Source organism: Lasioglossum baleicum, chromosome 19, assembly GCF_051020765.1.
Source record: "Lasioglossum baleicum chromosome 19, iyLasBale1, whole genome shotgun sequence".
Taxonomy (NCBI): Eukaryota; Metazoa; Arthropoda; class Insecta; order Hymenoptera; family Halictidae; genus Lasioglossum; species Lasioglossum baleicum.
In genome coordinates this window covers 8,063,443-8,086,303 of record NC_134947.1, presented here as the reverse complement: position 1 = coordinate 8,086,303, position 22,861 = coordinate 8,063,443, and the positions used below count along the sequence as shown (strand labels likewise).

The 22,861-nt window shown below is 36.1% G+C and overlaps 1 long non-coding RNA gene across 1 annotated transcript in view; it reads left to right on the top strand.

The window, feature by feature from the left end:
* The window catches only part of LOC143218308 (uncharacterized), a 53,332-nt gene extending 30,681 nt beyond the window's left edge, over positions 1-22,651 (top strand). Inside the window, exon 3 of the long non-coding RNA XR_013011025.1 lies at positions 22,306-22,651. This is a non-coding gene — a long non-coding RNA (uncharacterized LOC143218308). The remainder of the gene's footprint in view (positions 1-22,305) is intronic.
* Positions 22,652-22,861: the final 210 nt, after the last annotated feature.

The following is a 22,861-nucleotide window of genomic DNA, read 5'->3' as shown; positions in this document are numbered from 1 at the left end:
GTTTGCGCCGAGGGAACGTTACGAGCCCTCACGGTCATAAGAGCCCTCCCCAGATTATAGCCATCGTGTGCGTTTTGCCCATTCAAGCGACGTTCGGCCCGTCTACCAGACCCCGCCACGCCGGGCTCGATCTGTGCGCGAGGATCGCTTGGCTATCTGGGTAATAACGACAGAAGAGTAAAGATATATTTATGTGCTATAGATATTTACATATTTATATTTAGGTAAACATATATAAGTATATAATTTACACGAAAAGACTATATAAAACTAAACTTGTAGGATCCGACATAATGGTAGGAACAGGTTCTCTCTCTCGTATCGCAAGGAACAGGAATTGGGATTTCTCTCTGAACAAAGAATATATTTTCCAATTAGTTTCATACATCGAAAGTTTTCGTAAAATTTACAATAAACCTTTGAAGAAGGTTAGCAACGAAAGATTAAAATAATTTTACTAATAAAAGGTTTTCCCAAACAGGCGTCCGGTTTATTTCAACCGTACTCTCCTATTGGGAATACGACGACGACTCGGATTCACCCGGTGTCCTCTATAAGCTCGGCGGCCGGCCTTCATGGCCGTCCTCTCCAAGACGTACAGAGTAACCTGGTGAACCTACTTTCAGGTGGCCAGGAAGCTACCCTGTTCTTTCCTCTCGGCGGGCGGCCGGCCTTCATGGCCGTCCTCTCCCATTTATCCAGAGAGGCGTCCAGGTGCAACCCCTGTCCTCTCCTGAGCTGCCGGGCGTCCGATAGCATTGCTTCGTACTCTCCCTAACCTATGGGCGGCCGTGGTCTTACCTCGTCCTCTCCCACAGGCGCAGCAAAAGTGATTTCTCCGCGATCGTCTACCGGTATTTATACTAGTCGTTGCTAACCCTTGTTTGGGCGTTGTTAGGGATTTTAGAAGTTTCTCGAACATGCGGCCTTCTAGAACATTCGGTCGCGGCGCGATTCTTTTCTTAATCTCAGGGTAGTGCCGAGGCGGATTGGCGCCCCTGGGGTTGTCTCGTTCCTCGTCGCGTTACAAACTTATATTATAATTATAAATTTAATATTTTGTATGACCTCCATTATTTTGAATTAATGCAAAAATTCGATTCGGCATTGAATTTATCAGATTATTTATGACTGTAATAGGAATCTCTTCCCAGCAACGTTTAATTTCTTCTTTTAAAGCTGCAGTATCGGTGAATTGGCGGCCATTTGCATATATAGTTGCATGCAGGCCATTCAATTAAAGGGATGTCCCGTGCCTTAAACCATTCGCGGGAACATTTTGAAACGTGGATTGCTGCGTTGTCTTGTTGGAATATAAATTCACGTTCGCCAACTGTATCTTCCAAAAATGGAATTAATGCTCCATCTAGCATGTCGACGTACTTTTCTGAATTTATTGTGCCGTTAATAAAACAAAGTTTCAGTTTTCCATATGAAGAAAATGCTCCCCAAATCATTACACATCCACCGTGGAAATTTCTGGATAATTTAGGGTCGTTTTTTTTACGTAAATCGTGCCAGTAGGAACTGCATCCATCTGGGCCGTCTAAATTGAATTTTTTCTCGTCCGAAAAAATGACTTTCTTCCATTCATCAGTCCAGTGCATATGATTTTTTGCATATTGCAACCGAGCAACCTTATGATGCGCTTTCAACATCGGCTTTTTCTGTGGTTTCTTAAAAACCATGTTTGTATTATTATGCAAAATTTGTTGAACACGTCGCTTTGTCACTGATAATTGCATTTTCGCAACAATTTGACTTGCAACTAATCTATTTTTTGTAGCTTCATAGAAAATAATATTCTTTTCCCGTTTCGTTATTTTAGAATTTCCTTTCGTAGAACATTTCTTTCCATAATGTTCTTTCAATATCAATAAATTTCTTACTACACACTCTGAACGATTAATTTCCTTTGCTATTTTTCTATTCGATTCACCTCTTTTGTTTAAAATTGCTATTGTAGCTTTTTCGCCTTCGGTCAGAAAATTTCCTCTTGGCATTTTTCTCCTTTTCATTAAAACAAATGTATTATTAAATGTGTTACTAAATACAGTTTAATAGTACACAATTCAACAATATGAAGCACTTACCACTATTATTTCTGTCAATATTAATCGAAATAAAGCACTGCGATTAAACGAATTTCGCATGCGTAGACGTTGTCATTACACGTTTCGCTCTGCGACATAGACTGGCATGTAAATGCGAAAAATTTCGAAGCATAGATGTTGAAAGTAAAGGTCGAGCAAAGTAAATAACCCCATTTTGACAACATTATTTGTCCTTTTCTTCTCCGTAGGCATGAAAATTCGTATATTTTGAAGTGCGTTTATACGAATTTCGCTCACTAATTGCAGTTTTTACTAATTCTTCTATATTTCGATAAAACATTTCTGGCAACCCTAATTGCAATGTATCAAACAGCAAGAAGAGGAGATGACAGGCTAACGTCACACCCGCACCGGTGCGAAATCAGCACGGAAGGAAAGGAGTGTCGTGGTTCTCCGAGAAGTGGGAACGTGACTCGCAGTTTCTCAACGCGAAATTCGCGTATCTGATTCGAACCTGTTCGCATAACACGACAAGTAGCGAGAGCGCGAAACCCGGTCGGCCGATTTTCAACGACCGCAACATGAACTTGATCCATTAGTATTGTGCAATGGATCACGTGGGTGCGTAGGCTACTCGTTTTACCGGTGTCCTTTTTAAGACCGGGACGATGTAAACGGGTACACATTGACGAGCATAAAACGCTCGCGCGCACGCGGCTCACGACCATTCGACTGGCGAATCTGATATTGATATTGGATAGACATCCGACTCAATGCTATAATAAGAACATAGCGAAACAGAAGCTTCGATAGTCTCTCGCAAACATTTTGTCACAGTACGAGAGACCGGCGCACAGTGGTGTATTTGGCCTGTTTAGCGCGCCAAAAGTCGAAATTTTTACTTTGTTCAAAATGACTAAAACTTTTTACCCATATACCTGAATATACAGGGTGTCCCAAAATTCGTGAAAATCCCGAAAGGGGGTGGTTCCTGAGACCATTCTAAGAGACATTTATATGCAAGTAATCTACAACAATATTTTTCCATAAACGGTACTATTTAGTAACCTATAGATACTTGAAAGTAACATATTCTCGTGACCGAGAGAAGCATGGAAAAACTTGTGTTAAAGTGTATCAAATAGTGTATCAAATCGAGATAAAAACATACCTAGGATGTAAAGGAAGGTTTGTAGAGTAATTTTACTGCTTTTTGTTTTATACTCTTCGGTGGTTTTGATAGAATAAACAATTAAAAGCGATATAATTTTTTTTCAGAAAGTTAATATGTATCATGTAATAACTTTTTTTCTCCGCAAAACACCCCTCTAATTTTTTTAGGGGTTAATCATTAGACATTGCTTTAAACAATCGTGAAAAGTTTGCGTGCGATCTCGTGCTGGAACATACCTTTTTATGCGATTTAGATCAGTATGGCATGAACCGACCGTATATCATATGACTGATAATGATGAAATAACTGAGCTGTAGGTGATAGATACTTGGAAGTAAATGAAGGAAAATGAAAGTCATTATTGCTAGAATATTAATTTATATTATAAAAAAAAATTAATAAAAATTAATTATTATTTATAATACATTTTTTTTTTTTTTACGAAAAAATGTTTGAAACAAAAGTTTAACAGTATTAACCTCAATATAAACTTCAATATATAAAACTTCGAAAAAATTTTGTTTAAAACAAAAAAACAAGGTCGCTTCGATTTTTTATACATTAAGTTGTATTTTTGATTTGATAGTGTTGTAGCTGGTGTTAAGACGAATTCAACGATATATAATAGTATGACCTTCACACTATTAATAACGTTGTTAACAACGTTGCAATAGTTTTTACACTATTAGTAACGTTGCAATAGCAATTTCTCTTAATCTGACGAAAAAATGTTTGAAACAAAAGTTTAACAGTATTAACCTCAATATAAACTTCAATATATAAAACTTCGAAAAAATTTTGTTTAAAACAAAAAAACAAGGTCGCTTCGATTTTTTAAACATTAAGTTGTATTTCTGATTTGATAGTGTTGTAGCTGGTGTTAAGACGAATTCAACGATATATAATAGTATGACCTTCACACTATTAATAACGTTGTTAACAACGTTGCAATAGTTTTTACACTATTAGTAACGTTGCAATAGCAATTTCTCTTAATCTGACGAAAAAATGTTTGAAACAAAAGTTTAACAGTATTAACCTCAATATAAACTTCAATATATAAAACTTCGAAAAAATTTTGTTTAAAACAAAAAAACAAGGTCGCTTCGATTTTTTAAACATTAAGTTGTATTTCTGATTTGATAGTGTTGTAGCTGGTGTTAAGACGAATTCAACGATATATAATAGTATGACCTTCACACTATTAATAACGTCGCAATAGTATTGGCGCGCTAAACAGGCCAAATACCCCACTGTGCGGCGCTGAAAGTTCCGATTTCGTAATGACATCACATCACTGGAAAATGATGTACACGGTGTCACAATTTTACTACAAATTTTTTCAATTTTGCGGTAAAGCAAAGTTTATCCAACAACAGAGTACAAATAAAGAATACCTATGTGAAACTGATTAACTTCATCAATCGATTGAATCAATCGTCGACTTTTCGATGATCACCTTTTTTAATCGTACACATTAATCGATCAATCTTGGTTAAAATTTTAATTGGTTAATGCCCAACTCTGCTAATTGGGCTGGCAAGAAAGTAATTTCGGTATTTTAAAGTGAGATAAAACAGAATTTCTTTATTCAAGCGATGAACTTTAACCGTGAACTTTAAACGTGAACGTTATATCACACGAAGTGTGGAAACGAGAAAGAAGATTACCATTATTTTATTTTTTACTAGTAAAAAATACGGTGTTGTGTATTGTCAAATAATTATGCATTATAGTTAGATATCATTAAATTTAACTTAATTCATGACTTTTTTTCTGGTAAATAATCGGAAAATCGGACACTTCGTTTGCAACGACCTAATACTGTGTCCAATTGAAAACTTCGAGTTTTCGAGTAAATCATTTTATCCAGGAGTGTACAGACTGTTTTAATCGTTCTGGAAACGAGCATCAGTCCACCAGACCTCTTCTCACGTTCTTGGAATACATACGTGATGGTGATTCGTTCACGCAAACGATCGTTGCACGGTGCTAATTGCGGATTACCGGTGAGATCGGTGAGCCACGGTGTCGAACCAACACGCCGCGCCGCCGTTTATTGATGATAATTGCATCCGATGCGCGAAAGTTACGCGCAGCTGCGTTCGCTATTAGAGGATGTTACTGCCCTCACAAATAGTGTTCGTGCAAGCAAACCTGCGGTAACAATCCGTCGCAGATTGGAAAAGAATTTTATGAATTGTAAAACAAACACAATGACTTCGATCGTCGGCAAACATTAATAGAGAAATTATTCCTACTCGTCTCACTATCTCTAGCTTTTATCAAATAGTAGGGAAGACACCGGGGCTCCATTCGTTTTATAGTATAGATATTCTCATCTGCAACGAGTAATTTATTGGTAAATTCATTATATCTTCAAATGCTAACCTTAAAATTAAAATATTAATTTTAATTTGAAATTTCCCCTCAATTTTAAATTTTAGATTAAATTGCAATCAATTATTATAATAGGTTTTTTTATATTGTTTATATAATTTATTTAAATCATTTATTTATCGTTGAGCGAAGCGGATCTTTTTGCTCCGTTGTGGGGCAAGTTGTCGCTAAAGAATAAAACTTGCTAATAATTATAACTTGAATATTTTATTTCTTAATGAAATACAACGCTATTATGTAAATAATATTGATTTATTTAGGTTGAAGTGTCAACAAAAATGTGCTATATCTAACAGAATGTCAAAATAATATAATAACTATAATAAAATATTATCTTTGGTAAGAAATTACTTTGGCATATACTGCATTAAATTCTTTAGCAACCAAGAACGTGGGATATTGTGCAAGTTCAATTTTTTGCATATTCGAACTATAATTTTCTGGAATCATGTGGAAAAAAACCAAAATAATCTTCATACTCCGTAAATATGATTCTCTTTTTTCCGTATCCTGTTGTAGCCTCTTGCCTCTTTACGTTTAATGAGTGAAATTGATCCGCGAAAGGTTGAATTTGATTCGCAAAAGGTTGATTTTGACTTGCAAAAGCAGGTTGAATTTGACTTGCAAAAGCAGGTTAAATTTGAATCGCAAAAGGCTGAATTTGATTCAGTAGGTTGAATTTGAGTCGCAAAAGGTTGATTTTGATTCGCAAAAGGTTGAATTTGACTTGGGAAAGGTTAAATTTGAATCGCAAAAGGCTGAATTTGATTCAATAGGTTGAATTTGATTCAAAAGATTGAATTTGATTCGCTGAAGGTTGCATTTGATCCGTAAAAGGTTGAATTTGATTCGAAAAAGATTGAATTTGACTTGCAAAAGGTTGAATTTGAATCGAAAAAGGCTGAATTTGATTCAGTAGGTTGAATTTGAGTCGCAAAAGGTTGATTTTGATTCGCAAAAAGTTGAATTTGACTTGGGGAAGGTTAAATTTGAATCGCAAAAGGCTGAATTTGATTCAATAGGTTGAATTTGAGTCGCAAAAGGATGAATTTGATTCAATTGATTGAATTTGAGTCGCAATAGGTTGAATTTGATTCCAAAAAGGTTGATTTTGATATCCAAAAAGGTTGAATTTGATTCAAAAGATTGAATTTGATTCGCAAAAGGTTCAATTTGACTTGAAAAAGGTTGAATTTGATTCGCTGAAGGTTGCATTTGATCCGTAAAAGGTTGAATTTGATTCGAAAAAGATTGAATTTGACTTGCAAAAGGTTGAATTTGAATCGAAGAAGGCTGAATTTGATTCAATAGGTTGAATTTGAGTCGCAAAAGGTTGATTTTGATACGCAAAAGGTTGAATTTGATTCAATTGGTTGAATTTGAGTCGCAATAGGTTTAATTTGATTCCAAAAAGGTTGAATTTGATTCCAAAAAGGTTGAATTTGATTTAAAAGGTTGAATTTGATTCAAAAGATTGAATTTGATTCGCAAAAGGTTCAATTTGACTTGAAAAAGGTTGAATTTGATTCGCTGAAGGTTGCATTTGATCCGTAAAAGGTTGCATTTGATCCGTAAAAGGTTGAATTTGATCCGAAAAAGATTGAATTTGACTTGCAAAAGGTTGAATTTGAATCGAAAAAGGCTGAATTTGATTCAATAGGTTGAATTTGAGTCGCAAAAGGTTGAATTTAATTAGCAAAAGGTTGAATTTGAGTTGCAAAACGTTGAATTTGATTCGCAAAAGGTTGATTTTGATTCGCAAAAGGCTGAATTTGAATCGCAAAAGATTCAATTTGACTTGAAAAAGGTTGAATTTGATTCGCTGAAGGTTGCATTTGATCCGTGAAAGGTTGAATTTGATTCGAAAAAGATTGAATTTGACTTGCAAAAGGTTGAATTTGTTTGCAAAAGGTTGATTTTGACTTGCAAAACCTATATGCAACCTGAATAACAAAAATAAATTTTTAAAATATACTTATTTGTCGTTTCTTGTTATGTCTTTTGGTTTCGTCGCAACGTGGGGACAAAAGTCTTCATCTGGTGACTCCGTTCTTAAACTCGTCGTTTTGTCCTTCAGTTACTCTCTCTTTTATTCGGTACAGCATCCTCGGTTCACCTCAATTCGCGTGCTTTCATTCAGCTCCCGAAAACCTTTTATTTGCAATCTTTATGCACCCTGGATGCAAATTTCATGCATAACATTTAGCTCGCATGAATATGCAGAACGCAATAAACTAAGGCAGTTTACTCGCGGTTGGGAAAGCTTTTTCATTATTTCTCTTTTAGTTTCGTTCAATTGTTGACAACCAATGTGTGCGTGAACATTTGAAATTGTGGATTAACCCCTTGCCGTATTTTAACGAGTCACGCTCGTCGTGAAGATTTTAAGTGAACCCTAATAAATATAAATTAAATGTGATTATCGATCGCGTAATTTTGGTAATCAAATTGTGATGATCTCGGCGCACAGGTTCGATCAATGATGAAACACAGCAATTTTGCAAATTAATTAGAAACTCTACGTTTCGATCCTGATGTGGATCTTTTTCAAGAGTAAACTTTTGCGTCTGAAAAATAATGTGAATGATGTGAATTATTTTTCAGACGCGCCAAAGTTTACTCTTGAAAGAGATCCACATCGGGATCGAAACGTAGAGTTTCTAATTAATTTGCAAAATTGCTGTGTTTCATCATTGATCAAACCTGTGCGCCCAGATCATCACAATTTGATTACCTAATAAATATGAATGGTACGCCTTTATTTTTAAACGAAATCGAATTTGATTCGTTTGTATTCAATATATTTAAGCATTAACATATATGTATGTAGCCAAACAAAAAATATAAATTTTCTTTTCTCTTCTGCGACATTTTCGGGGATGAAGACGTTTTGATACGGCAAGGGGTTAAGAAGATAATAAAGCGCGTCGTTTACTATAAAAGAAATTTGACACTTTTATTGATTCTTTGTAAAATAAATAATAAAATCGTTTATTAAACATGTCTTTATAGTCAACATGGTTAAGGTGATAGAGTAACTTGATAGAGTACTATACAATAAATAAGAAGAATTCAACAGAAATTAAAGAACTAGTTCTTTAAGACTGTTTACACCTAAGAAAGACCTACCTAGTTATTCTAAAAAGAATTCTTACAAATTACTTGTTCCCACTGCCGCTACACGAGAAAAGCCCCCCTTGAAGGTTCAGTTACGTTTCCCCGAGCGAGCCATAAAGTCCCACGAGTTCCTCCGGGTTCCAGGTCGCAGAGATTCGTGAGGAACGCGTGAAGATCTCCATGTCTAATTGAACCACGAACGGGAGGCGTCCAGTTTCGATTTAATCCGGCCACGTGTTTTCCCATCGGGAACGGGCATCCGTGACAAAATCCGTGGAATCATCGTTTCGTCTTTTCCCCTCTCCTTCTCCCCGATCGTTCCACGGGAAGAAATTTCTGGGTGCAACACGCGCGCGTCTTTCTCAGGGCGGGAGATAATAATCCGAGGTCACAGGCAGCAGCATCTTTTCGTCTCTCCTGGGGACGAAACAGGTTCACCGGTGAAAATGTATTTCAGGAATGCGACGCGTGACTTAACCGGGTGGTAATAAGCTCCGCAGAGGATATCGACGCCCCTTCGAGACAGAAACGTTTTTATGACCCGACGATTTCGTCGCCCGGTTTCTGCTCCAGTGAAAGTAGATAAATACCCGCGCACAAATTACCCGGAGGCTCTGGCCCATCGAATCACGTCCGTGCACAACGCGGCAAAAAGCCGGGCTGCTGCCGAATCTGCGCGCGGCCCGCGAACGATCGAATTATGAAAATATTCAATTGGTAAGGGACCAGGACACTTTACAGACCGCTCGGAGAATTTTTACAACGGGTACTTGTAGCTTATGTGGCCGCCATTGTATCCCACAAATAGTCTGACAGCACAAGTTTCTAAAAAGTCGCTTGTAATCAATATTTGATTGTTGTTTTATTAGAATTGCAGCTTCAGTGGCCGCCATTGCATCCCACAAATAGTCTGACGGTGCAAGTTTTTAAAAAGTGACTAGTAATAAACGTTTAGTTGTGGTTTTATTGGAATCGCAGCTTGAGTGTGTCCTCCATTATTACACAAATAGTCTGACAGTACAAGATTTTATAAGCCAATTCCGAGTAGTATTTGATCTATTATTGAGATTTTATTAGAATCGCAGCTTAGATGACCACCATTCTACCCCACAAATAGTTTGACAGTACTAGTTTCTAAAAAGTGACCTGTAATCAATATTTGATACTTGTTTTATTAGTATTGTAGCTTATGTGTCCGCCATTGTATCCCACAAATAGTTTGACAGTATAAGTTTCTAAAAAGTCACTTGTAATCAATATTTGATTGTTGTTTTATTAGAATTGCAGCTTCAGTGGCCGCCATTGCATCCCACAAATAGTCTGACGGTGCAAGTTTTTAAAAAGTGACTAGTAATAAACATTTAGTTGTGGTTTTATTGGAATCGCAGCTTGAGTGTGTCCTCCATTATTACACAAATATTCTGACAGTACAAGATTTTATAAGCCAATTCCGAGAAGTATTTCATCTTTTATTGAGATTTTATTAGAATCGTAGCTTCGCTGACCACCATTCTACCCCACAAATAGTTTGACAGTACTAGTTTCCAAAAAGTGACCTGTAATCAATATTTGATAGTTGTTTTATTAGTATTGCAGCTACAGTGGTTGCCATTGTATCCCACAAATAGTTTGACAGTATAAGTTTCTAAAAAGTAGCTTGTAATCAATATTTGATTGTTGTTTTATTAGAATTGCAGCTTCAGTGGCCGCCATTGCATCCCACAAATAGTCTGACGGTGCAAGTTTTTAAAAAGTGACTAGTAATAAACATTTAGTTGTGGTTTTATTGGAATCGCAGCTTGAGTGTGTCCTCCATTATTACACAAATATTCTGACAGTACAAGATTTTATAAGCCAATTCCGAGTAGTATTTCATCTTTTATTGAGATTTTATTAGAATCGTAGCTTCGCTGACCACCATTCTACCCCACAAATAGTTTGACAGTACTAGTTTCCAAAAAGTGACCTGTAATCAATATTTGATAGTTGTTTTATTAGTATTGCAGCTACAGTGGTTGCCATTGTATCCCACAAATAGTTTGACAGTATAAGTTTCTAAAAAGTAGCTTGTAATCAATATTTGATTGTTGTTTTATTAGAATTGCAGCTTCAGTGGCCGCCATTGCATCCCACAAATAGTCTGACGGTGCAAGTTTTTAAAAAGTGACTAGTAATAAACATTTAGTTGTGGTTTTATTGGAATCGCAGCTTGAGTGTGTCCTCCATTATTACACAAATATTCTGACAGTACAAGATTTTATAAGCCAATTCCGAGAAGTATTTCATCTTTTATTGAGATTTTATTAGAATCGTAGCTTCGCTGACCACCATTCTACCCCACAAATAGTTTGACAGTACTAGTTTCCAAAAAGTGACCTGTAATCAATATTTGATAGTTGTTTTATTAGTATTGCAGCTACAGTGGTTGCCATTGTATCCCACAAATAGTTTGACAGTATAAGTTTCTAAAAAGTAGCTTGTAATCAATATTTGATTGTTGTTTTATTAGAATTGCAGCTTCAGTGGCCGCCATTGCATCCCACAAATAGTCTGACGGTGCAAGTTTTTAAAAAGTGACTAGTAATAAACGTTTAGTTGTGGATTTATTGGAATCGCAGCTTGAGTGTATCCTCCATTATCCCACAAATAGTCTGACAGTACAAGATTTTATAAACTAATTCCTAATACCCCACAAATAGTTTGACAGTACTAGTTTCTAAAAAGTGACCTGTAATCAATATTTGATAGTTGTTTTATTAGTATTGCAGCTACAGTGGCCGCCATTGTATCCCACAAATAGTTTGACAGTACAAGTTTCTAAAAAGATACTTGTAATCAATATTTGATTGTTGTTTTATTAGAATTGCAGTTTGAGTGGCCGCCATTGCATCCCACAAATAGTCTGACGGTGCAAGCTTTTAAAAAGTGACTAGTAATAAACATTTGGTTGTGGTTTTATTAGAATCGCAGCTTGAGTGGCCACCATTGTATCCCACAATTAATTTCAGAGTACAAGTTTCTAAAAAGTGACTTGTAATCAATATTTGACTGTTGTTTTATTAGAATTGCAGCTTCAGTGGCTGCCATTGTATTCCACAAATAGTCTATCAGTACAAGTTTTTTAAATAGTGACTTGTAATAAACATTTAATTATGGTTTTGATAGATCCGCAGTTTGAGTGGCCGCCATTGTATCCCACAATAGTGTTAACAACCTGAGTGTGTCCACCATTATCCCACAAATAAAAACAATTTGATTTTCAGTGATAGTAGCCTTTGTAGATCAGGAATAACTGAAAATCATACTAAATTCTGTAGAATTTTATATTATATAAATTTTTTCAAACGCCCACATAAATGGATAAAGATCCGCAGTCTACTAATGATAAATATTTCATATTTTATTACGATTTCATTGCAATCGTATCCTAAGTGTGGCCGCCATTGTATCGCACAAATAGTCTGGCAGTACAAGTTTGTAGAAAGTGACTTGTAATAAATATTTCATTGTATTACGATGTCCGGCCGAATCACGTCGACGCGCAACGCGGCAAAAGGCTTGCGAACGATCGAATTATGAAAATATTCAATTGGTAAGGGACCAGGACAGTTTAAAGACCGCTCGGAGAATATTCACAACGGGCACCGAGTGTTTAAGCAGCTAATTAGCAACCCCATGCGAATGGAAAGTTATTATTTTCATATCGAGCAGAGTTTTGGTCCTCTCGACCGCGTTGCTGTCAAAAGAATATTCAATTGTGCGGGATTTCCATAAAATATGCAATACATTTGAAGTTGATCGAGGCAATTGTGAATAATACCTTGATGAAAGAGTGATTTGGGACCTTCACTGGGATCTTATTGTTAGTGATACATATCTCCAAAGCTGATTAACTCGACTAAAAAGTTTGCAGTGATTCTGAGAAATTAGAGTGAGTCTCTTGATATTCTCTTTGAATTGTTGTTGGATGTTTAATAATAAATATTTCGAGGCTAGCGGTTTGTAATAGAATTGTTATTATTGTCCGAAAAGTACAAAGCATTTTTATTTGTCAATCAGTCAGTGTTGGGCAATAATTAAATTTATTCAAATAATAAGTTTTTTGTTATTTGGATATTCAAATAAAAAAGCAGAAATAATTATCTATTATTTCAGCAAGTCTAAATAGAATTATTTAAAATAATAAAGTTAATTGTTATTTACAAATACAATTTCAATTATTATCTGTAATGACAAATAATAATGACGTGTTCACTGTATATACAAAATACAAGAAATAAGAGAAGATCAATTTCATTTGCAAATAAGAAATAATAAATAGATCATTTTTGGAATTATTTAAATTACTTTTATTTCAATAAAAAGTTGAGTTATTATTTGCAATTAAAATCACACGTTTATTTATTGTTTAAAATAAAATTTGCCCAACACTGCAATTAGTGCATTATGCATAGATATGCATGTTCGAGAATAGTTGCTGCAAATCTCATGGCCTCTGTGCTCATTCAGAACGCTGCAGGTGCGCTTCATTCAACCGACATTATACGCGGAATATTGTAGCAGCTCCGAGATTATGATTGCCAACAACGTAACCGTTATTACTCACAGGTGTGTAGTACAGTAGCAACCAAAATCGTATGTTGTTTATTTATTAATTTCAGTTACATTTCACAGTTCGAGCTAATCAAAAATAATTTCCAGAAATTATCTCATCGTTTATTACGATTCTATTATACTCGTAGCTTAAGTGACCACCATTCTACACCACACATAGTGTGACAGTACAAGTTTGTGAAAGGTAACTTGTAAGAAATACCTCATCTTCTATCGTGGTTCTATTACAATTGCAGCTTTAGTGCCCGCATTTATATCCTACAAATAGTTCGTCAGTAAAAATTTGTAAAATGTATAACTTGTAATTACCGTTTCATCTTTTATTACGATTTTATTGCAATCGTAGCTTAAGTGTGTGTCCGCCATTATATGTCCTACAAAAAGTTTGAGAGTTACAAGTTTGTATGAGGTAATTTCTAACAAGTCTCCCATCTATTTTATTACAATATCTAATATCTTATTACGATTTTATTGCAATGGCAGCTTAAGTGTCCGTCATTATCTCAAAAATAGTATCTCACAATACAAGTTTGTAGAAAGTAATAAATATTTGCTTGTGATGTTATAAGAATCGCAGTTTCAGTGGTCGCCATTGTATCCCACGAATAGTGTGACGGTATAAGCTTGAGCAAAGTAACTTATGATTAGACTGCGGATGTTTATGCAATTTTCAATTTTTGTAGGCAAATTTTGAGAAAGTGGAATCCAATAAAATTTGATTTTCAGTGGTAGTAGCCTTTGTAGATTTGGAATGAATGAAAATCGTCATAAATTCCGTAGAATTTAATATTACAGCATGAATTAAAATATTCGCAGTCTACTTATGATAAATATCTCATGTTTTATTACGATTTTATTGCAATCGTAGCTTAAGTGTGTGTCCGCCACGATAACCCGCAAATAGTGTGACAGTACAAGTCTGTAAAACGAAACTTGTAACCAATATTTGCTTATGATTTTATTAGAATCACAGCTTAAGCGTCCGCCATGACCCACTTCTCCCGTAACTTCCAAAACCTTGAAAGTTCAGAGTGTGCTTGAAAGGCTCGACTCCAATCCTCGAAACGTGTGATTCGATGTAAGGATATAATGATAGCAGCCAATATGGCGCCTCGTTCTTCCATCCCGAAGAATTCGCTGATTGCCCGAGAACGTTTTTGCAAGCGGCTCTCGCGCACAGGTTGACTGACATCGGCTATTCAGCGCCGTTTGACGCTGACATTTATCGCGCCAGCAAGAAAAGGAAAATGGGAAAAGAACGTGCCGACTGATTGGCCCGGTTGCGCAACAAGCTTGATTAACGGTGTCCGACGTTAGGCTATCCGACGCGTTGTCCTGGCCCCTCTCCGTGCCTCGAGGAAAGTTAACAGGTACCTACCGAAGAAATAGAACGGGACACTTGTCAAGAGCAAAGCACCCAATGTCAGTCGGTCCAAGGGTGGCCGAAACGAGAAATGTATACGGCGAGCGTGAACCGTTCGCTTATGACGTCGATTAGGATCTTGTCGGAACGTTATCGGAAATCTAGATCGCCGGATACACGGAATGTCCCACCTAAATATTGCACGCCGGTATTATTCGACGCGGGCCGTTTGTCGTAAGAAAGAATTTGTTTAAATTTTTCGACATTATAAAGTTGATTGTCGGGGTTGAAAAAATTATTTTGTAATAGCCCAGTTCTTTTCGAATAAAACAAAAAAAAATGTAGCTCAACTGGACAAAAAGTGAAACCTTTGAAGGCCTGCCACTTCTAAAAAAATTCGAAACCGGCAAAATGATGTGACTTAAACCCCCCCTAATTTTACACACATGGACTACAATATATTTCGTTTAGAACAAAATCGACGCTGGTGCCTGCAAAAAGTGATCGATTTGACATGGAATATCCCTTTGTCAAGGTATTTGTGAACCGTTCGCTTATGACGTCGATTAGGATCTTGTCGGAACGTTATCGGAAATCTAGATCGCCGGATACACGGTATGTCCCACCTAAATATTGCACGCCGGGATTATTCGACGGGGCCATTTGTCAATCACTTAGCACCAGACGTCATACCGCGTACATAGACACGGTCCTGTTAGCCTCGGCTCTTTTCCCGGGAGAATGATTCTATCAAACGATTTCTGATAGAAACATACATAGAAAAAAGGCACATACAGACAGGGTTGTTCCAATTCAATTACATTGTAATTCAATTACGTAATTGAATTACATTGTATTTCAATTACTAGTAACTCAATTACGTCGAAACTGAATTACTATATAATTGAAATACAATGTAATTCAATTACTAAGTATTTTAATCAGATGTGTAATTGAAATACAATATAATTGAAATACAATATAATTGAAATAAAATATAATTGAAATAAAATATAATTGAAATAAAACATAATTGAAATAAAATATAATTGAAATACAATATAATTGAAATAAAATATAATTGAAATAAAATATAATTTAAATAAAACATAATTGAAATAAAATATAATTGAAATACAATATAATTGAAATAAAATATAATTTTGATAAAAAATATAATTGATAAAAAATATAATTGAAATACAATATAATTGAAATAAAATATAATTGTAATAAAATATAATTGAAATACAATATAAGAATATTTTTTAAACAAATTATTTTGTTAAAAATCAGTGTACACTAAAAGATTCGCCATTCAAAGAGGCGCAAATTGGATTTCGAAATTTTCGTCTAGTCCTAATGGTTTCGCGGACATTCAATAAAACGGATTTTTCACCCCAACTTTTGAGGGGTAGTTTCACCCTCTGAACATAAATGTCGACAATTATAAAAAAATACGTGCCAAATATTGTTTTCAGTTCTATATCATACCAAAATTTCGTTAAAATCGACGTGTTACGGTAGGGTTATCTCCCTTGTAAGTCAAAATTTAAAACAAAAAGGAGTTTATCAGTTATTTCACATCAAATTATGTTAATCTACTCGTTCAGATTTTGCTGACTGGGAAGATTACCAGATTTTATGTCATAAATTGTCTGAAATTGGCAGGGGTTTGAATGAAAATGTCCCATTAATAATGTCGAATTACACTCAATATAGGAGTCGAGTGAATCAAATTTATGTGAAATACAAATATGTCAAAAAATGCATCCGCTATAGCACATTTTCGCCAACTTTATCACCTACGGTTTGCTTAGCCAGTTGGCGAAGCAACTAATTTTGTCATTAAACAGGTAATAAATCGAAGACTAAGTAGAAGAAAGTTCAGCGGAACATTCTCCACACGAATTCACTTCACGCGAACGGGAACGTGGGTCGGACGAAGAGGTTCAAAGATGGCGGACGTGATCTGGGTTACCGCACGAGTATTTGATTACTCGAGGGACGAACTTCTCGCGAAGTCGACTGTGATTTACTTCGCGCGGAGATTTTTACGAATCTTTGTTCAAGAACGTTCACCTGGCCGTAATATTCCATTAAATTCCGAGCGGAACTGCGAAATAGCTATACCTACCCTCTGATTTCGATGATTATTGAGTATGTTGCAAATCTCAACATTTTTTCAACAACTTTCTCGTCATTAGTGGCGGATTCAATTATTGGGTTGTGTAATAAATTCCCGCGTGTTTTGTATTTTATTATTTGCCTAGCTATCTCTTCAGCACAATTAGTGAACTTTGAGCGCGGATATCAAGGGAACTATGCGAGATAGCGAAAAACTGAATGGAATCAATCTTGTGGTACATTTTGTCAGCTTTAAATTTGTATGGAATGGTTTTATCGCTAGGACACATAGTTTCAGAGATATCCGCGCTCAAAGTTCACTAATTGTGAGAAAGATCTCTTCAGCACAATTAGTGAACTTTGAGCTCGGATATCTTGGAAACTATGCGAGACAGCGAAAAACTGAATGGAATCAATCTTGTGGTACATTTTGTCAGCTTTAATTTTGTATGGAATGGTCTCATCGCTAGGACGCATAGTTTCAGAGATATCCGCGCTCAAAGTTCACTAATTGTGAGAAAGAACTCTTCAGCACAATTAGTGAACTTTGAGCGCGGATATCTTGGAAACTATGCGAGATAGCGAAAAACTGAATGCAATCAATCTTGTGGGACATTTTGTCAGCTTTAATTTTGTATGAAATGGTCTTATCGCTAGGAAGCATAGTTTCAGAGATATCCGCGCTCAAAGTTCACTAATTGTGAAAAAGAACTCTTCAGCACAATTAGTGAACTTTGAGCGCGGATATCTTGGAAACTATGCGAGACAGCGAAAAACTGAATGCAATCAATCTTGTGGTACATTTTGTCAGCTTTAAATTTGTATGGAATGGTTTTATCGCTAGGACGAATAGTTTCCGAGATATCCGCGCTGAAAGTTCACTAATTGTGAGAAAGAACTCTTCAGCACAATTAGTGAACTTTCAGCGCGGATATCTCGGGAACTATGCAAGGTAGCGAAAAACAGAATCGAATCAATCTTGTGGGACATTCTGTCAGCTTCAAATTTGTATGGAATGGTTTTATCGCTAGGACGCATAGTTTCAGAGATATCCGCGCTCAAAGTTCACTAATTGTGAGAAAGATCTCTTCAGCACAATTAGTGAACTTTGAGTGCGGATATCTTGGAAACTATGCGAGACAGCGAAAAACTGAATGGAATCAATCTTGTAGTACATTTTGTCAGCTTTAATTTTGTATGGAATGGTTTTATCGCTAGGACGCATAGTTTCCGAAATATCCGCGCTCAAAGTTCACTAATTGTGAGAAAGAACTCTTCAGCACAATTAGTGAACTTTGAGCGCGGATATCAAGGGAACTATGCGAGATAGCGAAAAACTGAAACCAATCAATCTTGTGGTATATTTTGTCAGCTTTAATTTTGTATGGTATCCAGTTCACTAATTGTGAGAAAGAACTCTTCAGCACAAATAGTGAACTTTCAGCGCGGATATCTCGGGAACTATGCAAGGTAGCGAAAAACAGAATCGAATCAATCTTGTGGGACATTTTGTCAGCTTTAAATGTGTATGGAATGGTTTTATCGCTGGGACGCATAGTTTCCGAGATATCCGCGCTCAAAGTTCACTAATTGTGAGAAAGAACTCTTCAGCACAATTAGTGAACTTTGAGCGCGGATATCAAGGGAACTATGCGAGATAGCGAAAAACTGAAACCAATCAATCTTGTGGTATATTTTGTCAGCTTTAATTTTGTATGGTATGGTCTTATCGCTAGGACGCATAGTTTCCGAAATATCCGCGCTCAAAGTTCACTAATTGTGAGAAAGAACTCTTCAGCACAAATAGTGAAGTTTGAGGGCGGATATCTCGGAAACTATGCGAGACAGCGAAAAACTGAATGGAATCAATCTTGTGGTACATTTTGTCAGCTTTAATTTTGTATGGAATGGATTAATTTGATTGGCACATTATTTTTCGTGCAAAAAGTTCCTAAAGATTGACTCGCTGCTCTAAACTTTTGCCCGGGACTGTAGCAGCATACGTCGCTCACTGAATCGTGGCAGATTAATATCGTTCAATTTGCTGAATCGCTCCGGACTCGTTGAGCGTGTTCTTTTAGGGCCGAGCTTGACGTATGTATCGGTCCGACCGCAAGACAGTTCTTTTTTTGCGCGTTCGTCGAGAATTATCTCGTCACGACGGAAAGCGAGGACCCTCGGGGAAACAGCTGATGCCAAAGCGAACGGAGACACACGTTTTCGCGACTCGGCCGGCGCGGATTTCTTATCGTTAAACGATACGACGCGGATGCGACGGCTTCCGCGTGATTTCTCGGACGAACGGTTCCATCGGGCCACGCGAAACCGCCGACAAAAAAGAGCGAACACTGCGTTCGTGATCTTGAAGAGTCGTGACTGCCTCCGAAGACATTGGCGAAACTGCACAACTGCTGTCTACCCTCTAATTTCGAGTCTAACCTATAAATATTTCGTTTAGGGCAACTGTACCGATTACTGCGGTGCCATACTTCGAATTGTATCATACTTTATGCTAATACACTACATAGAAATTACACTCCTCGTCAAAAAGATCGACCAGGTGTGCTATCTTTAATTTCTCAATGACGCATGTAAACTTTTTCGTCTGTAACGTATAATATCAAAACATTATGAGCTCGGAATATGCGGTTTGCTGGAAATGTGTCACAATGTCCGTAGTAGTTTGTATACAACAAAGAAAAACTGTTCCATACTAAGGTCGAAATGATAGCACACTCTGTTAACATGTTTAGAAATTGGCAGTCAGTATTTCATGATCTATGAACGAGTAAAGATTAAACGTGTGAGAAATTTCGGGCTCGTGCTTCGGGCAGATCCTTCCGATTTCGGAGGCCAGCGCGGCGTATCGTTCCAATCGTGGAATGCAAGGAAGACGAAGAAGGGTGCGCTCGAGAAGACGAGAAGCAAGTTGACGACTTTCCATCCTGTCTTCGCCGCGCTGGAAATGTCAAGGCGTTCGCCGAGTGAAAGGACACTCGTATTACTGCCCTTTTTTTATTCGCAGTCCGGCGTTACTTATGCGGCGACATAATTAATAAATTATTTTCGCCTGACCGCCCGGGTGAATTAATTTGTTCGATCAGCTGTTTCACGATATTGTTCAATCAGCTGTTTCACGATATTGTTCAATCGTTCAATCAACGGGGTATTTCGAGGCTGCTTCTGCACAAATTTTTAGGAACTTTTTTCAAAAAAAAAACAATAGTACCTTTTGCTGGTTGGAAGTCATTGGTTTTGAAGTACATAAATGTTCGATTTTTTCAAATAAAAATAATCAAAATTACACGAGTCATACATTTTTTTAGTGTATGTTTAGAAGAACATGAAGAGAAACAAAAATTAAAGTTGTTTATTAGTCAATATGAATGGAGTTATGGCCCCAACTAAGGGAAGATAAAAATTTTGATACAAAATGGATTCTTTATGCCAGATTTAGTGTTAAACTTTGTAATATATGTATTTATTTTTTTACTTAGATCGTGGGCAGATTCTGTCTAAGCCTTTTCAATAAATACATTCATAGTTATTTATAAAATGGCTGTATCTTCCGGTCTTTGGCATCATGAAAACAATATTTTAGTTTTATTTTAAGAAGGAAATTTTTATTTTGCTCCTGCGTCTTTCACTTAATGCAAATATTTTTGATGTTGCGGATCTTTATGCATTTATGGCTTCTGAAAATTTTCGAAAAATGCTGGAATATAAAATTCTACGGAATTTAAAACAACTTTTATCTATTTCAGGTCTATACTGAAAATAAGATTTCATTTGATATTCCAATTTCTACAAAAATTTTGAATTGCATAAACGTCCGTAGTCCAGCCATTATTAACAAAATTTTATGGTTATAGTGTATTCAAAAACCAGAATACAAATTGGCGTTATTGTTTGGTCTTCGAAAACAATAAAATTGACGCATTAGAAAAATTTTCTTTCACGCGACATTAGAATGTTTTATTTTAAGAAGGAAATTATTATTTGGCTCCTGCGTTTTGCAATGAACGCAATAATTTTCTATTTTGCATAAAGATCCGCAGTCTATTGATTACACATTAAGTCATTAATAGCAAAATTTTTTGGGGCCCCATCGAGTTCATTCAAGGGTTAGAGAAATCGATATTTCGGAAATGAAAAGCCAGAATACAAAATGTCGGTATTGTTCGGTCTTCGAAGACAATAATAAAATTGACGGATTAGAAAAATTTTCGTTCACACGAGAGCAGAATGCTTTATTTCAAGAAGGAAATTATTATTTGGCTCCTGCGTCTTGCAACGAACGCAATCATTTTTTATTTTGCATAAAGATCCGCAGTCTATTAATGACACATTAAGTCATTAATAGCAAAATTTTTTGGGGCCACATCGAGTTCATTCAAGGGTTAGAGAAATCGATATTTCGGAAATGAAAAGCCAGAATACAAAATGTCGGTATTGTTCAGTCTTCAAAGACAATAATAAAATTGACGGATTAGAAAAATTTTCTTTCACGCGACAACAGAATGCTTTATTTCAAGAAGGAAATTATTATTTAGCTCCTGCGTCTTGCAACGAACGCAATCATTTTTTATTTTGCATAAAGATCCGCAGTCTATTAATGACACATTACGTCATTAATAGCAAAATTTTTTGGAGCCACATCGAGTTCATTCAAGGGTTACAGAAATCGATATTTCGGTAATGAAAAATCAGAATACAAAATGTCGGTGTTGTTCGGTCTTTAAAAACAATAATAAAATTGACGGATTAGAAAAATTTTCTTTCACGCGACATTAGAATGTTTTGTTTTAAGAAGGAAATTATTATTTAGCTCCTGCGTCTTGCAACGAACGCAATCATTTTTTATTTTGCATAAAGATCCGCAGTCTATTAATGACACATTACTTCATTAATAGCAAAATTTTTTGGAGCCACATCGAGTTCATTCAAGGGTTACAGAAATCGATATTTCGGTAATGAAAAATCAGAATACAAAATGTCGGTGTTGTTCGGTCTTTAAAAACAATAATAAAATTGACGGATTAGAAAAATTTTCTTTCACGCGACATTAGAATGTTTTGTTTTAAGAAGGAAATTATTATTTGGCTCCTGCGTTTTGCAACGAACGCAATCATTTTTTATTTTGCATAAAGATCCGCAGTCTATTAATGACACATTACGTCATTAATAGCAAAATTTTTTAGTGGAGCCACATCGAGTTTATTTAAGGGCTAAAGAAATCGATGTTTCGAAAATGAAAAATCAGAAAAGAAATTACAAAAGCAGAATAGAAATTTATTGGTCGTTTCCTCGCGTAAAATCAATATCTCCGTTCCCGTTCCGCCGTAACCTCGTTAACCACACGAAATTAGGAATGTTTTTTCAACTAATTCACTTGTGGCATAGTATATTCGAACGTCGCATGTTTCTCGAGCTATCGTTATTCTTTTTTTCTGTAGGCACGTCAGAGAGATCGGCGATGATGGTGCTTTTAACGCGTAAGTATTGAAGAGGCTCGAGTGACGGTTTGATGGACAGCACTCGGGGACATGAATGCGCGGCGAGAGTAGCACCTTGCGATTTCAATGTGTGGTTAGAGAATTATCGGCTATTATTAACTATATGTATAATTTGCCTCGCTCGGTGCTTGTTCCGGTACTGTCAGTTTCTTCTGTGCCCATTGTTTGCCGAGTGAGTCGGTAACCGCGCGCTTGCTCAACTGAAATTAATTAACCAACTAGACGGGCCTTTTTGTAAAACTGTGTAATTGATGTTTAGGACCGTTTACAACTTTAGCTATCGATGCAAATATTGATTAATAATTGTTGCATTTTATATAACGCGAAGATTGTCTGCAAGAAGCGTCTTTAAGAATATATTTAAAAACGAAACTGCAATTATTTATGAGAAATGTCGATCCAAAATAAAAAATCATTATCCTTTATCAATAAACATTATCGAAAAATATTTTTAACATACTCTTCGATGCGTTAAACACGTGCGTAACGATTTTAT